The sequence below is a fragment of the Coturnix japonica genome, chromosome 3 (assembly GCF_054131305.1).
Source record: "Coturnix japonica strain WE chromosome 3, WE-NBRP24, whole genome shotgun sequence".
Taxonomy (NCBI): domain Eukaryota; kingdom Metazoa; phylum Chordata; class Aves; order Galliformes; family Phasianidae; genus Coturnix; species Coturnix japonica.
In genome coordinates this window covers 73876420-73893111 of record NC_140665.1, presented here as the reverse complement: position 1 = coordinate 73893111, position 16692 = coordinate 73876420, and the positions used below count along the sequence as shown (strand labels likewise).

Sequence of the window (16692 nt, the reverse complement as noted above, 5' to 3'; positions counted from 1 at the left end):
GTCTCTGGTGATGGTTGAGAACCATGTGCATGTGGCACTGAGGGATACTGTTTGTGGACATTCAGATCTGCAGGTAGAGAGGACAGCATTCTCCTATTGCCTGAAGTCGCCATCCATGGGCAGGGCTGCCCCCCATCAGCTCAGCTGCCCAGGTTCCATCCAACCTGGCCTCCAGCCCCTCCAGAGATGGGGCACCCGCAGCTCTCTGGGCGGCTGCGCAAACTCCTCACCGCCCTCTGAGTAAAGAACTTCCTCCTCACATCTAACTCAAGCCACCCTCTCTCTGTTTAAAGCCATTCTCCCATGTCCTATCACTCTACCTAAGCAGTTGCTCCCCATATTAAGTGGACCTCTATACACTGCTGTCTTCTGGGTAGGAATTAAATCTCAGGAGCATTTTGTAACAAAAATAAGGGCAGAGACACACTGCTCCAGTTGAAAACACAGGGTGTGTGGCTGTACTCAGTTCCCTGTATCCCAGGGAACCGGGGGCCTTCCACAGCTTCCCCACTCCAGATGGGGCCTCACAAGAGCCGAGTAGAGAGGGACAATCACCTCCCTATCCCTGCCGACCACCCCTCTCCTGATGGAGCCCAGGATCCCATTTGCATTCCGGGCTGCCAGAGCGCACTGCTGGCTCATGTTGAGCCTTTCGTCCATCAGGGCCCCCAGGTCTTTCTCTGCCGAGCTGCTCTCAAGGACCACTCCTCCTCCCAGCCTGTACAGGTGCCTGGGCTTCTTCCGGCCCAAGTGCAAAACCTTGCACTTTGCCGTGTTGAACCTCATTAGTTTCACCTCCAGCCTGTCGAGGTCCCTCTGAATGACATCCCTTCTTTCCGCCGTATCGACCGCAGCACTCAGCTCGGTGCCATCAGCGCACTTGGGCAGCGCCGTGGCTGGGTTGGTTAAAGCGCCTGTCTAGTAAACGGGAGCTCGTGGGTTCGAATCTTTCGGATGAGCCAAGGAGAGGCGGGGAAGGCAGGGGGCGGGGCTAGCGGCGTGGGGGCGGAGCTAGGACGGAGCTCGCAGCCAAGGGGCGGAGCTATGCCTGACCCTTAAAGCGCCGGAGATGTAGCTCAGTGGTAAGTGCGCATGCTCGGTAAGTATGAGCACCCGGGTTCGATCCCCGGCATCTCCATGGAAGGCGCGCATTGTTTTTAATCGCTTCTCGGCCTTTTGGCTAACATCAAGTGTAGTGTAGTCACGGAAGAGCTGATGTACTTTAACTTTCATGCAAGGAATTGCATTTGATATAATTGGAAAAATTATTGAACTAGTTCACTATTGAAAACTATTTTCAGTGTTAAAACTACTGAACTTTCTTCACTAGGAGAGTGGTGAGGCCCTGGAACAGGCTGCCCAGGGAGGTTGTGGATGCCCCGTCCTTGGAGGTGTTCAAGGCCAGGTTGGACGGGGCCCTGGGCAACCTGATCTAGTAAAGGTGTATGTTTGGTGAATGTGTATGTTTGCTACATGATTTTGTTAGCTATCCAACTAGATAAACCTAATAACTTGCTTCTGGCCTATTCCCTAGTGTAGCCACCAAGTCCCTCCTTTACCTAGCCACCAATTTCCCCAAAATATAATCAGAGATTCATTAAGGTTGGAAGAGAGCACCAAGATAATCTCTTTAGACCAACCATCAACACATCACCACCATGTCAACTAAACAAACCATATTCCTCAATGCCAAATCTACCCTTCTCTTGAACACCTCCAGGGATGATGCTGACTCCACCATTTCACTGAGCAGCCTGTTCCAATGGGCTACCACTGTGAGTGGTAGTGTTTCCTAATATCCAACCTGAACCTGCTTGCCTGGCAGGGCCACCAAACATACACATTTACTAAATCAGGTTGCCCAGGGCCCCGTCCAACCTGGCCTTGGACACCTCCAGGGACGGGGCATCCACAACCTCCCTGGGCAGCCTGTTCCAGGGCCTAACCACTCTCCTAGTGAAGAACTTCCCCCTAACATCCAACCTAAATCTTCCCTCCTTTAACTTAAAACTATTTCCCCGTGTCCTGCTATTGTCAGCCCATTCAAAGAGTTTACTCCCCACAGCAAGGAAGACATTGAAGTGCTAAGGTCTGTCCAGAAGCTGGTAAAGGGTCTGGAGCACAAGTCTTGCAGGGATAGTTCCATTTGGAGAACAGGAAGCTCAGGAGACTTTATTGCTCTCTATAATTCCCTTAAATGAGGTTGTGGTGTGGTGGGAGTCAGCCAGCTCTCCCAGGTAACAGCAATAGGACAAGAAGGAATGGCCTCACATTGTGCCAGGGCAAGTTCAAGTTGGATATCAGGATAACTTCTTAGAAAGAGTGGTGAGTGGTGAGGGACGCAGTGGAGTCACTGTCTCTGGTGATGGTTGAGAACCATGTGCATGTGGCACTGAGGGATACTGTTTGTGGACATTCAGATCTGCAGGTAGAGAGGACAGCATTCTCCTATTGCCTGAAGTCACCATCCATGGGCAGGGCTGCCCCCCATCAGCTCAGCTGCCCAGGTTCCATCCAACCTGGCCTCCGGCCCCTCCAGAGATGGGGCACCCACAGCTCTCTGGGCAGCTGCGCCAACTCCTCACCGCCCTCTGAGTAAAGAACTTCCTCCTCACATCTAACTCAAGCCACCCTCTCTCTGTTTAAAGCCATTCTCCCATGTCCTATCACTCTACCTAAGCAGTTGCTCCCCGTATTAAGTGGACCTCTATACACTGCTGTCTTCTGGGTAGGAATTAAATCTCAGGAGCATTTTGTAACAAAAATAAGGGCAGAGACACACTGCTCCAGTTGAAAACACAGGGTGTGTGGCTGTACTCAGTTCCCTGTATCCCAGGGAACCGGGGGCCTTCCACAGCTTCCCCACTCCAGATGGGGCCTCACAAGAGCCGAGTAGAGAGGGACAATCACCTCCCTATCCCTGCCGACCACCCCTCTCCTGATGGAGCCCAGGATCCCATTTGCATTCCGGGCTGCCAGAGCGCACTGCTGGCTCACGTTGAGCCTTTCGTCCATCAGGACCCCCAGGTCTTTCTCTGCCGAGCTGCTCTCAAGGACCACTCCTCCCAGCCTGTACAGGTGCCTGGGCTTCTTCCGGCCCAAGTGCAAAACCTTGCACTTTGCCGTGTTGAACCTCATTAGTTTCACCTCCAGCCTGTCGAGGTCCCTCTGAATGACATCCCTTCTTTCCGCCGTATCGACCGCAGCACTCAGCTCGGTGCCATCAGCGCACTTGGGCAGCGCCGTGGCTGGGTTGGTTAAAGCGCCTGTCTAGTAAACGGGAGCTCGTGGGTTCGAATCTTTCGGATGAGCCAAGGAGAGGCGGGGAAGGCAGGGGGCGGGGCTAGCGGCGTGGGGGCGGAGCTAGGACGGAGCTCGCAGCCAAGGGGCGGAGCTATGCCTGACCCTTAAAGCGCCGGAGATGTAGCTCAGTGGTAAGTGCGCATGCTCGGTAAGTATGAGCACCCGGGTTCGATCCCCGGCATCTCCATGGAAGGCGCGCATTGTTTTTAATCGCTTCTCGGCCTTTTGGCTAACATCAAGTGTAGTGTAGTCACGGAAGAGCTGATGTGTAGTTTAACTTTCATGCAAGGAATTGCATTTGATATAATTGGAAAAATTATTGAACTAGTTCACTATTGAAAACTATTTTCAGTGTTAAAACTACTGAACTTTCTTCACCAGGAGAGTGGTGAGGCCCTGGAACAGGCTGCCCAGGGAGGTTGTGGATGCCCCGTCCTTGGAGGTGTTCAAGGCCAGGTTGGACGGGGCCCTGGGCAACCTGATCTAGTAAAGGTGTGTGTTTGGTGAATGTGTATGTTTGCTACATGATTTTGTTAGCTATCCAACTAGATAAACCTAATAACTTGCTTCTGGCCTATTCCCTAGTGTAGCCACCAAGTCCCTCCTTTACCTAGCCACTAATTTCCCCAAAATATAATCAGAGATTCATTAAGGTTGGAAGAGAGCACCAAGATAATCTCTTTAGACCAACCATCAACACATCACCACCATGTCAACTAAACAAACCATATTCCTCAATGCCAAATCTACCCTTCTCTTGAACACCTCCAGGGATGCTGACTCCACCATTTCACTGAGCAGCCTGTTCCAATGGGCTACCACTGTGAGTGGTAGTGTTTCCTAATATCCAACCTGAACCTGCTTGCCTGGCAGGGCCACCAAACATACACATTTACTAAATCAGGTTGCCCAGGGCCCCGTCCAACCTGGTCTTGAACACCTCCAAGGACGGGGCATCCACAACCTCCCTGGGCAGCCTGTTCCAGGGCCTAACCACTCTACTAGTGAAGAACTTCCCCCTAACATCCAACCTAAATCTTCCCTCTTTTAACTTAAAACTATGTCCCCGTGTCCTGCTATTGTCAGCCCATTCAAAGAGTTTACTCCCCACAGCAAGGAAGACATTGAAGTGCTAAGGTCTGTCCAGAAGCTGGTAAAGGGTCTGGAGCACAGGTCTTGCAGAGATAGTTCCATTTGGAGAACAGGAAGCTCAGGAGACTTTATTGCTCTCTATAATTCCCTTAAATGAGGTTGTGGTGTGGTGGGAGTCAGCCTTCTCTCCCAGGTAACAGCAATAGGACAAGAAGGAATGGCCTCACATTGTGCCAGGGCAAGTTCAAGTTGGATATCAGGATAACTTCTTAGAAAGAGTGGTGAGTGGTGAGGGACGCAGTGGAGTCACTGTCTCTGGTGATGGTTGAGAACCATGTGCATGTGGCACTGAGGGATACTGTTTGTGGACATTCAGATCTGCAGGTAGAGAGGACAGCATTCTCCTATTGCCTGAAGTCGCCATCCATGGGCAGGGCTGCCCCCCATCAGCTCAGCTGCCCAGGTTCCATCCAACCTGGCCTCCAGCCCCTCCAGAGATGGGGCACCCGCAGCTCTCTGGGCAGCTGCGCCAACTCCTCACCGCCCTCTGAGTAAAGAACTTCCTCCTCACATCTAACTCAAGCCACCCTCTCTCTGTTTAAAGCCATTCTCCCATGTCCTATCACTCTACCTAAGCAGTTGCTCCCCATATTAAGTGGACCTCTATACACTGCTGTCTTCTGGGTAGGAATTAAATCTCAGGAGCATTTTGTAACAAAAATAAGGGCAGAGACACACTGCTCCAGTTGAAAACACAGGGTGTGTGGCTGTACTCAGTTCCCTGTATCCCAGGGAACCGGGGGCCTTCCACAGCTTCCCCACTCCAGATGGGGCCTCACAAGAGCCGAGTAGAGAGGGACAATCACCTCCCTATCCCTGCCGACCACCCCTCTCCTGATGGAGCCCAGGATCCCATTTGCATTCCGGGCTGCCAGAGCGCACTGCTGGCTCACGTTGAGCCTTTCGTCCATCAGGGCCCCCAGGTCTTTCTCTGCCGAGCTGCTCTCAAGGACCACTCCTCCCAGCCTGTACAGGTGCCTGGGCTTCTTCCGGCCCAAGTGCAAAACCTTGCACTTTGCCGTGTTGAACCTCATTAGTTTCACCTCCAGCCTGTCGAGGTCCCTCTGAATGACATCCCTTCTTTCCGCCGTACCGACCGCAGCACTCAGCTCGGTGCCATCAGCGCACTTGGGCAGCGCCGTGGCTGGGTTGGTTAAAGCGCCTGTCTAGTAAACGGGAGCTCGTGGGTTCGAATCTTTCGGATGAGCCAAGGAGAGGCGGGGAAGGCAGGGGGCGGGGCTAGCGGCGTGGGGGCGGAGCTAGGACGGAGCTCGCAGCCAAGGGGCGGAGCTATGCCTGACCCTTAAAGCGCCGGAGATGTAGCTCAGTGGTAAGTGCGCATGCTCGGTAAGTATGAGCACCCGGGTTCGATCCCCGGCATCTCCATGGAAGGCGCGCATTGTTTTTAATCGCTTCTCGGCCTTTTGGCTAACATCAAGTGTAGTGTAGTCACGGAAGAGCTGATGTGTAGTTTAACTTTCATGCAAGGAATTGCATTTGATATAATTGGAAAAATTATTGAACTAGTTCACTATTGAAAACTATTTTCAGTGTTAAAACTACTGAACTTTCTTCACCAGGAGAGTGGTGAGGCCCTGGAACAGGCTGCCCAGGGAGGTTGTGGATGCCCCGTCCTTGGAGGTGTTCAAGGCCAGGTTGGACGGGGCCCTGGGCAACCTGATCTAGTAAAGGTGTGTGTTTGGTGAATGTGTATGTTTGCTACATGATTTTGTTAGCTATCCAACTAGATAAACCTAATAACTTGCTTCTGGCCTATTCCCTAGTGTAGCCACCAAGTCCCTCCTTTACCTAGCCACTAATTTCCCCAAAATATAATCAGAGATTCATTAAGGTTGGAAGAGAGCACCAAGATAATCTCTTTAGACCAACCATCAACACATCACCACCATGTCAACTAAACAAACCATATTCCTCAATGCCAAATCTACCCTTCTCTTGAACACCTCCAGGGATGCTGACTCCACCATTTCACTGAGCAGCCTGTTCCAATGGGCTACCACTGTGAGTGGTAGTGTTTCCTAATATCCAACCTGAACCTGCTTGCCTGGCAGGGCCACCAAACATACACATTTACTAAATCAGGTTGCCCAGGGCCCCGTCCAACCTGGTCTTGAACACCTCCAAGGACGGGGCATCCACAACCTCCCTGGGCAGCCTGTTCCAGGGCCTAACCACTCTACTAGTGAAGAACTTCCCCCTAACATCCAACCTAAATCTTCCCTCTTTTAACTTAAAACTATGTCCCCGTGTCCTGCTATTGTCAGCCCATTCAAAGAGTTTACTCCCCGCAACAAGGAAGACATTGAAGTGCTAAGGTCTGTCCAGAAGCTGGTAAAGGGTCTGGAGCACAGGTCTTGCAGGGATAGTTCCATTTGGAGAACAGGAAGCTCAGGAGACTTTATTGCTCTCTATAATTCCCTTAAATGAGGTTGTGGTGTGGTGGGAGTCAGCCAGCTCTCCCAGGTAACAGCAATAGGACAAGAAGGAATGGCCTCACATTGTGCCAGGGCAAGTTCAAGTTGGATATCAGGATAACTTCTTAGAAAGAGTGGTGAGTGGTGAGGGACGCAGTGGAGTCACTGTCTCTGGTGATGGTTGAGAACCATGTGCATGTGGCACTGAGGGATACTGTTTGTGGACATTCAGATCTGCAGGTAGAGAGGACAGCATTCTCCTATTGCCTGAAGTCGCCATCCATGGGCAGGGCTGCCCCCCATCAGCTCAGCTGCCCAGGTTCCATCCAACCTGGCCTCCAGCCCCTCCAGAGATGGGGCACCCGCAGCTCTCTGGGCAGCTGCGCCAACTCCTCACCGCCCTCTGAGTAAAGAACTTCCTCCTCACATCTAACTCAAGCCACCCTCTCTCTGTTTAAAGCCATTCTCCCATGTCCTATCACTCTACCTAAGCAGTTGCTCCCCATATTAAGTGGACCTCTATACACTGCTGTCTTCTGGGTAGGAATTAAATCTCAGGAGCATTTTGTAACAAAAATAAGGGCAGAGACACACTGCTCCAGTTGAAAACACAGGGTGTGTGGCTGTACTCAGTTCCCTGTATCCCAGGGAACCGGGGGCCTTCCACAGCTTCCCCACTCCAGATGGGGCCTCACAAGAGCCGAGTAGAGAGGGACAATCACCTCCCTATCCCTGCCGACCACCCCTCTCCTGATGGAGCCCAGGATCCCATTTGCATTCCGGGCTGCCAGAGCGCACTGCTGGCTCATGTTGAGCCTTTCGTCCATCAGGGCCCCCAGGTCTTTCTCTGCCGAGCTGCTCTCAAGGACCACTCCTCCCAGCCTGTACAGGTGTCTGGGCTTCTTCCGGCCCAAGTGCAAAACCTTGCACTTTGCCGTGTTGAACCTCATTAGTTTCACCTCCAGCCTGTCGAGGTCCCTCTGAATGACATCCCTTCTTTCCGCCGTATCGACCGCAGCACTCAGCTCGGTGCCATCAGCGCACTTGGGCAGCGCCGTGGCTGGGTTGGTTAAAGCGCCTGTCTAGTAAACGGGAGCTCGTGGGTTCGAATCTTTCGGATGAGCCAAGGAGAGGCGGGGAAGGCAGGGGGCGGGGCTAGCGGCGTGGGGGCGGAGCTAGGACGGAGCTCGCAGCCAAGGGGCGGAGCTATGCCTGACCCTTAAAGCGCCGGAGATGTAGCTCAGTGGTAAGTGCGCATGCTCGGTAAGTATGAGCACCCGGGTTCGATCCCCGGCATCTCCATGGAAGGCGCGCATTGTTTTTAATCGCTTCTCGGCCTTTTGGCTAACATCAAGTGTAGTGTAGTCACGGAAGAGCTGATGTGTAGTTTAACTTTCATGCAAGGAATTGCATTTGATATAATTGGAAAAATTATTGAACTAGTTCACTATTGAAAACTATTTTCAGTGTTAAAACTACTGAACTTTCTTCACCAGGAGAGTGGTGAGGCCCTGGAACAGGCTGCCCAGGGAGGTTGTGGATGCCCCGTCCTTGGAGGTGTTCAAGGCCAGGTTGGACGGGGCCCTGGGCAACCTGATCTAGTAAAGGTGTGTGTTTGGTGAATGTGTATGTTTGCTACATGATTTTGTTAGCTATCCAACTAGATAAACCTAATAACTTGCTTCTGGCCTATTCCCTAGTGTAGCCACCAAGTCCCTCCTTTACCTAGCCACTAATTTCCCCAAAATATAATCAGAGATTCATTAAGGTTGGAAGAGAGCACCAAGATAATCTCTTTAGACCAACCATCAACACATCACCACCATGTCAACTAAACAAACCATATTCCTCAATGCCAAATCTACCCTTCTCTTGAACACCTCCAGGGATGCTGACTCCACCATTTCACTGAGCAGCCTGTTCCAATGGGCTACCACTGTGAGTGGTAGTGTTTCCTAATATCCAACCTGAACCTGCTTGCCTGGCAGGGCCACCAAACATACACATTTACTAAATCAGGTTGCCCAGGGCCCCGTCCAACCTGGTCTTGAACACCTCCAAGGACGGGGCATCCACAACCTCCCTGGGCAGCCTGTTCCAGGGCCTAACCACTCTACTAGTGAAGAACTTCCCCCTAACATCCAACCTAAATCTTCCCTCTTTTAACTTAAAACTATGTCCCCGTGTCCTGCTATTGTCAGCCCATTCAAAGAGTTTACTCCCCACAGCAAGGAAGACATTGAAGTGCTAAGGTCTGTCCAGAAGCTGGTAAAGGGTCTGGAGCACAGGTCTTGCAGAGATAGTTCCATTTGGAGAACAGGAAGCTCAGGAGACTTTATTGCTCTCTATAATTCCCTTAAATGAGGTTGTGGTGTGGTGGGAGTCAGCCTTCTCTCCCAGGTAACAGCAATAGGACAAGAAGGAATGGCCTCACATTGTGCCAGGGCAAGTTCAAGTTGGATATCAGGATAACTTCTTAGAAAGAGTGGTGAGTGGTGAGGGACGCAGTGGAGTCACTGTCTCTGGTGATGGTTGAGAACCATGTGCATGTGGCACTGAGGGATACTGTTTGTGGACATTCAGATCTGCAGGTAGAGAGGACAGCATTCTCCTATTGCCTGAAGTCGCCATCCATGGGCAGGGCTGCCCCCCATCAGCTCAGCTGCCCAGGTTCCATCCAACCTGGCCTCCGGCCCCTCCAGAGATGGGGCACCCGCAGCTCTCTGGGCAGCTGCGCCAACTCCTCACCGCCCTCTGAGTAAAGAACTTCCTCCTCACATCTAACTCAAGCCACCCTCTCTCTGTTTAAAGCCATTCTCCCATGTCCTATCACTCTACCTAAGCAGTTGCTCCCCATATTAAGTGGACCTCTATACACTGCTGTCTTCTGGGTAGGAATTAAATCTCAGGAGCATTTTGTAACAAAAATAAGGGCAGAGACACACTGCTCCAGTTGGAAGCACAGGTTGTGTGGCTGTACTCAGTTCCCTGTATCCCAGGGAACAGGGGGCCTTCCACAGCTGAATCTGAACGTGTGCAGTGCTCAAACAGTTCCATGAAGAAGGGATTCCCATTTCTGCACACCAGGAGAACAAAGCCGGGCTCCTTCAGCTGCCGGCTGTCGACATAAGCCACGAGACAGACCTAGCGCCGTGCAGAGCCCCCTCGTGCTGTACGTTGTGAGACCCCCCCACCCGCTGCTGACGCGTCGCTCCGCCAGGCGGCGCGGTGTGTCTGCGCGCGGGGCACGCCGGGAGCTGTCAGGGTGGCGCGGGGCGGCCGGTGGCGGCGCGGCTCTTCCGGCGGGGTCGCTGAGGTAAGGCGGCTCCCCGCCGTTCCCTTCTCCCTTCCCTTCCCCCCTTCGGGAGCTGAATTCGTCCTTCTCACCCAACAGGCGGGCCCGTGTGCCGACACTGCCTTCCCTACCGGCTCGCCGAGCAGGGCCGGGCCGGCGGCGCGGGCGGCTGGTGCGGGGGGAAGCGGGCAGCCCGCTGTGCGGCTGCTCACCTGTGGCGGCCGGGCCTTTAACGCTGAGCGGGCCCCGCGGTGAGGAGCGGCGGCACCCGGCCGTGCCCGCGGGGCAGCCATCCTACCCGGGGGGGTGTCCCGCTTTGACCTTGAGCTGTTGGCCGCTGTTTGGTTCTGCTGGCCGCAGTGTGTGATGATGTTGGGAAGGATGTGTGGGTAATGCCGTGTGTCAGCACGGGGTTAAACTCCCATCTGTTGATGCTGGAGTGGCCTTTGGTTTTGTGGTGGTTAAATTTTATCTGGTGATGCGTTGTATCTTGTGATGCCCACTTGATAAATATACGACGGCTTCTGTGCTGAATGTTTTTACATATAACATTTGCATGCCTGTTACAGTAACCAGAGGCCTAAGCAGTTTGGCTCTTTAAATATCCTAAAACCTGCTGGAGATGAGCAGTGCTTCTGGTGAGCTTGCTTTGGGGGAGTCCTTGCATTCTCATTGCTGAGCAATTAGCATTCCTATACCTTCTGCCCATATGCAGTAATGCTGTAGGTCTCAGATAACTGCACAGTGTGTTAGTTCTGCCTACAGAATCGAATCCCCTGTGGCACAAGTGGTACAAGTGCCGCTCTGCTATGCAGAGCTCGAATCCCGGGGGTTGGACTCGATGATCTCTAAGGTCCCTTCCAACCCGCACGAGACTGTGATACTATGATACAGGAGTGGGAACGGATGGAAGACTGTTAAGCTGTAGCGTCCTAAATGTTTGCAGGTGACTCTGTGTAAGACTGAGCTCTGTAATTTGTAATTTTGTTGCCAGGCCTCCATCTGCATCAATTCTAAATGCCTATGTATCTAAATATTTACATGGACTAGCTGTCAAATGTGCCTTTCCTTTAAATATGGATACATTTCCATAAAGCCGGATGAAATGCAGTAATATCCCTCTGCACATCTAATGATAGCGTGATGTCTGAACACTGTGGTTATCCAAAAAGTACAGTCACCTTTAATATAACATGGATGAATAAGGGTGAGTGCCAGCTTAGAAAAAGGCAAAATGTCAGCAGCATAATTCCTGGTTTTCTTCTAACTGAAATGAGAATAGGCACTTCTGGAATCTAAGTAGCCTATAAATGAGAAATGGGTGAAGAGAGCTGCATCTCTGACTTACTGAATGTCATATTTTTGCGACCTGTTGGTGACGCTTGTGACAGCAAGTATTTAAACAGCATCTTGCACAAATAAATAAGCATACATCTTCCAGTTGGGCTGTGGCTGTACATTTTAGTGCACGGTTATGTTCATAGGACAGGGTATATTTATTTTGGCAGTGCTTTTTTTGTGCACAAATGCTGGCACACTGTACTGACCACTAGAAACACTCATCACATGCTCTGCAAACTAAACTGGTAAGAATGCAGTCTGTCTCGTATAGGTGGAATTGTATTAATCTGCCATTATTACTCACTACCAGAGCTACTCAGGAGATGGTTTTGGTGTAGGGAACCTGCTTTGGCAGAGGGTTGGACTCGATGATCTCTAGAGGTCCCTTCCAACCCCTACAATTCTGTGATTCTGTGATTTTGCAACACTGGTCAATGCAACAGTTCTCTCATGTAGACAGTGATAGAACTAGAGGCAATGGTTCCAAGCTGCGCCAGGGCAGATTCAGGCTGGACATTAGGAAATATTACTTCTTGGAAAGGGTAGTCAGGCATTGGAATGCACTGCCCAGGGAGGTGGTGGAGTCACCAACCATGGGAGTGTTCAAGAACGTTTGGATGTTGTGTTGATGAATATGATTTAAGTGGGAATTATTGGTAATGGTTGGACTGGATGATCTTCTAGGTCTTTTCCAACCTTGATAATTCTGTAATTCTGTAACACTATTTTTATCAGTTTATTCTAATGTGGTTTATTCTATGGTATGTGCTTTCTCACTAGAGAGATTTCAGATATCTGTGTAGTTGAGCATGAATAACTGGAGACACTGATGGATTTTTCCATTAGTAAAATTTTCTGTAATGAGGAGAAGCATTAGAAACTTGTCCTTGGATATAACCTTTTATAAAAAAGCATAGCTAAGGAATGGTGCTTTATTTAATCTGATTTCTAGTATCTTTATAAATCAGAGAGAATTTAATCTTTTATGTTCTTTCTGGTTTACTCCTGACAACAAGAAAGTGAACAAGTTTTGGTCTGATGGAGTTGTTTCCAGAGCAGTCATAAGAAGACTCTAATTTACAAAGCTCTCTGTAATCCATCTCCAGAACAGAATTACAGAATCACAGAATGACCCGGGTTGGAAGGGACCTCAAGGATCATGTAGCTCCAACTCCCCTGCCTGGCAGGGCCACCAAACATACACCTTTACTAGATCAGGTTGCCCAGGGCCCCGTCCAACCTGGTCTTGAACACCTCCAAGGACGGGGCATCCACAACCTCCCTGGGCAGCCTGTTCCAGGACCTAACCACTCTCCTAGTGAAAAACTTCCCCCTAACATCCAACCTAAATCTTCCCTCTTTTAACTTAAAACCATTTCCCCGTGTCCTGCTGTGTGTGATCAGACACATGGTAAAATACAACTACAATCTAGGTTATATGTGGGTATACACGTGGCATGCACTGTTACTTCAGAATTTAAATCGGCATCAACAGGTAGAAATAATTGAATTAAGATTTCAAAGACTATAAAAAAGGAAATTAAACAGAGTGTTACCCAAATGTGAGACTGGTAAGACTCAGTAGGAAAAGAAATATCAGGATTGTTTGGAGAGAGAAGGCCAAACTTACCTGAAGCTATGCGTTAGAACAACAGGTATGGGTGAGTTTTGTTTAATTCTTCAATGTTAAAGTTATTGTGAGCAAAGAATAAAATAGATGAATAAAGGAAGAAATTATCAGGCTTATTTATTTATTTAAAGTTGGTGGATTTTGGTTTAAATTCGGTATTGGAATGCTGAAGATGTCACAGTGTGAACTCAGTATTACGTTGGAAGCAAGGCTCCTCTCTGAGGAAGAGAGTAGGTGATAACTCAATATAAAGCAATGAAACTCATGTGGTCCTTTGTTGTTTTCCAGGCTGAAATGTATCTATGAATTGGCAAACTCTTCTTTAAAGCGAATGCAGTACAAATTTGGGTTTAAGTAGGTTTGTGTTCTTCACTAGTAGAGTGGTTAGGCCCTGGAACAGGCTGCCCAGGGAGGTTGTGGATGCCCCGTCCTTGGAGGTGTTCAAGACCAGGTTGGACGGAGCCCTGGGCAACCTGATCTAGTAAATGTGTGTGTTTGGTGGCCCTGCCAGGCAGGGGGGTTGGAACTACATGATCCTTGAGGTCCCTTCCAACCTGGGTCATTCTGTGATTCTGTGAGTTGTTATCATTGCTGTGGTGGTTTTTGTTTGTATTGTTTTTAAACTTCCTTACTGCATTAATTGGATTTACTAGTTGGCTGACAGTAAAGCATAAGCAAGAATACCTCAAGCTAAGTCTATAGTCAGTAAATGGTTGGAGGAGGTCAGAAGAGCTAGCTAGTTAAAAAGCCTTTCCAATTAAGGGTGTAGTGGCCACTTGAGGCAATGAGGCTGAAGCATATAAAAGCAAAATTTAATTGTAATTTGTTTTAGAAACCTTTTCTTGTTCCTGTGTTCAGATACCTGGAGAGAAGCTGGCTCTTTCAAATGATGAACCTACCAGTTGCTGCACCCTACACTAAATCATACCCCTGAACACCACATCCAAACAGCTCTTAAACGCATCCAGGGATGGCGATTCAACCACCTCCCTGGGGAGCCTATTCCAGTACCTAACTACCCTTTCTGTAAAGAAGTTCTTCCTAATATCCAACCTAAACTTGCCCTGGCTCAACTTGAGGCCATAAGTATATGATCTTGATTTGTGTCCTTAAATATTGAACAGAGAAGCTGATTACTGAAAAGGCCTGCTGAATGTTCCTTAAGAATTATTGAGCTTGTTACTTATTACTCTTGATGAACTCATATCTGGTGTATGTCAGACTCTAGAATACCATAAAAGAGCAAAAGCAGGAAGAACACCTTGCTTATCTATTCCCATTGGAATTCTCTCGCTGATAAACTGAGAATCTTTTGTTCTTTCTTCCGTGACTTCCCATGTATCTAAAGGAATAAAATATGTACTGTGTATGGGCAGGTGTTTGGGTTTTTTTTAAACGTAGTGATAAACTTGTTTCATAGATTCTGAAGCCAGTAGGGAGCACATCCATTTAGTTGCTTAGTTTTTGTATTACAGGCCGTGTTTGTTGATTCTCTCGTTCAAACAAGAATTAAATGAGAAAGTCTCTCCGAAAAACATTTCGTGTTGATTTAGAAGTTGTCAATATGAATAATGACATTAAAAGGAATATGAACACCTGACTGGGTATCATTTTTTTCTGTGGAAAAATAGTTCTTACCTATGAATTTTTATTAGATAGAAGAGTGTACTGGGTAGTTACTTATCACATTAATAAGTTTCATATTGTCCTTTAGATTCCTGAGGGGTAGCAGTGAGGTTTGGGCTCATTCAACGTACAGTGAGTATATAGCTGTTAGTCATACCTCATCTTTTACATCTTTCATTACTGCATTTAATAGCAACTAGCTGAAACAACAAGCTCAAGCTACTCTCCGAATCATAGAATTACCCAGGCTGGAAAAGACCTTGAAGATCATCAAATCCAACCGCTGCCTAACCAGTACCCTAACTCTAGCAACCCTCCACTAAATCATATCCCTGAGCACCACATCTAAATGGCACATCCAGGGATGGCGATTCAACCACCTCCCTGTGGAACCTATTCCAGTACCTAACTACCCTTTCTGTAAAGAAGTTCTTCCTGATATCCAACCTAAACTTGCCCTGGCATGAAGATATGTTTTTAACACAATTTGAATATAAGAGGACTCAGTAATTTTAGAAACAGATTAGTTATAATCGGAAAGTCTTTATGCCTATTGGTAGAAGAAAATATGTATTTCCAGTACAAGACTCTTATATTAAGACACTAGCTTGGCATTTACAGTAGTTTGCTGTTTATACTTTTAAACACTTGTGAGGCAAAATGAAGTGTAATGAATTGCCAAATGATAGGACTTCTGTGCTCTGTGTATTCAAATCTCTTCATGTTAAGTATAGCTAAGTAAAAATGTTTCTGCGGTTATCAGTTCGGTATGTGGGCACAGCTTAAAATTAAACAGCAGTACTGTGAAGTATGAAATCTTTCTTATCTGCTTTTTGGTTATCTGTTTTTCTATTGCTGTACATTCCATAGCTTGATTCACTGAATAACTTCTGCTGTTTTTGTTTGAGCTTTGATCATCTTGAATCAATCCAAGTTGTTGGCTTTCAGATTTTTCAAGCACTTCAGGAAGACAGAGTCCTGTTTTTCACTCAGCCATAAGTGGGTGCATTTATGTATTAGCTGAATAAAAGATGATAATGATGCTTTCTCGACTCAAAAAAGCCCAACCATTATTCGCTGTGTTAAGTTCTTCCTCAATCCTTTGTGCCTGGGAGAAGGAGAATCATATTGCTTTTGTATGTTGGTCCTTTCTTCTTTTTAGCGTTAACATTGTACTTTACATTTGGAGATCAAATACTGGCAGCCTTGCTACGGTCTCTTTGAAAGTCTGTTGGTATTCTATAACTGTTTCAAAGCAAAACTGTTCTCTTTCTGGTCTTAATCCAAAGTGAATATGGTTGTTATAAAATGAACCACACAGAATAAACCTTTAAGTAAAAAAAAAATCAGGTCTAAGTCCTTTGTGCCATTGGGGTATTAGGAAATCTGTTGGTTTAGCACTCGGAATATCTTTTGAAATAATACTCTGTATTTCTGTTCTGCCTTGGAGACAATTTGTCATTAGCCTGACATCAGAACCAGAAGTGCAAAAAGTTGGTAGGTGTAGACCTTGTTGTTCACTCCTGCTTTGATAGACTTTTACTCCTTTTGTCTGTTACTAAGTACTTACTTTCTTATTTTTGCTGCTTTCCTTGTAATGCTGAGATGTGAGCAGGGCAAGAACAATGTGAGAAGTAAAGCAGTAACAAAAGTAAAAGAAAGTAGTGTGGAATCTTGGTTGTTCTCAAAGAGATAAGGTCAATAGGGTGAGGGAAGAAATAAGAAAACATCTGGTACTGTGACACAAAGGTTGGAGGTTAGTGGCATCTCAGAGTTCCCTCTGCACCACCTCATATGGCACTGTGCTGCCTCTGACTAAAATAATACTTCTTTTATAAAATGTTCTTCTGAAAAAAAAAAAAAAAAAGAAAAAAAATGAGGCTCTGGAGGGTTAAAGATGGATTCGTGTG

At 48.1% G+C, this 16692-nt stretch overlaps 1 protein-coding gene and 4 non-coding genes across 14 annotated transcripts in view; all 5 read left to right on the top strand.

Annotated features, from left to right (window-relative positions):
• The first annotated feature begins 1065 nt into the window (after positions 1 to 1065).
• Positions 1066 to 1138, top strand: TRNAT-GGU (transfer RNA threonine (anticodon GGU)). The gene has a single exon. It is a non-coding gene; the product is annotated as a tRNA-Thr (tRNA).
• Positions 1139 to 3417: 2279 nt separating this feature from the next.
• On the top strand, positions 3418 to 3490 carry TRNAT-GGU (transfer RNA threonine (anticodon GGU)). The gene has a single exon. It is a non-coding gene; the product is annotated as a tRNA-Thr (tRNA).
• A 2278-nt stretch (positions 3491 to 5768) lies between these two features.
• TRNAT-GGU (transfer RNA threonine (anticodon GGU)) lies at positions 5769 to 5841 on the top strand. The gene has a single exon. It is a non-coding gene; the product is annotated as a tRNA-Thr (tRNA).
• Positions 5842 to 8119: 2278 nt separating this feature from the next.
• TRNAT-GGU (transfer RNA threonine (anticodon GGU)) lies at positions 8120 to 8192 on the top strand. The gene has a single exon. It is a non-coding gene; the product is annotated as a tRNA-Thr (tRNA).
• A 1926-nt stretch (positions 8193 to 10118) lies between these two features.
• Positions 10119 to 16692, top strand: part of DOP1A (DOP1 leucine zipper like protein A) — a 56816-nt gene continuing 50242 nt past the window's right edge. For 7 of the 10 annotated variants that reach the window (XR_014944166.1, XM_085541927.1, XM_015858983.3 and 4 more), the window contains exon 1: positions 10119 to 10206. The gene's annotated coding sequence lies outside the window, so the exon portion shown is untranslated. Of the gene's footprint in view, positions 10358 to 16692 lie in introns of all 10 variants that reach the window. The other 3 variants (XM_085541925.1, XM_015858978.3, XM_085541926.1) reach the window with 3 other exon arrangements.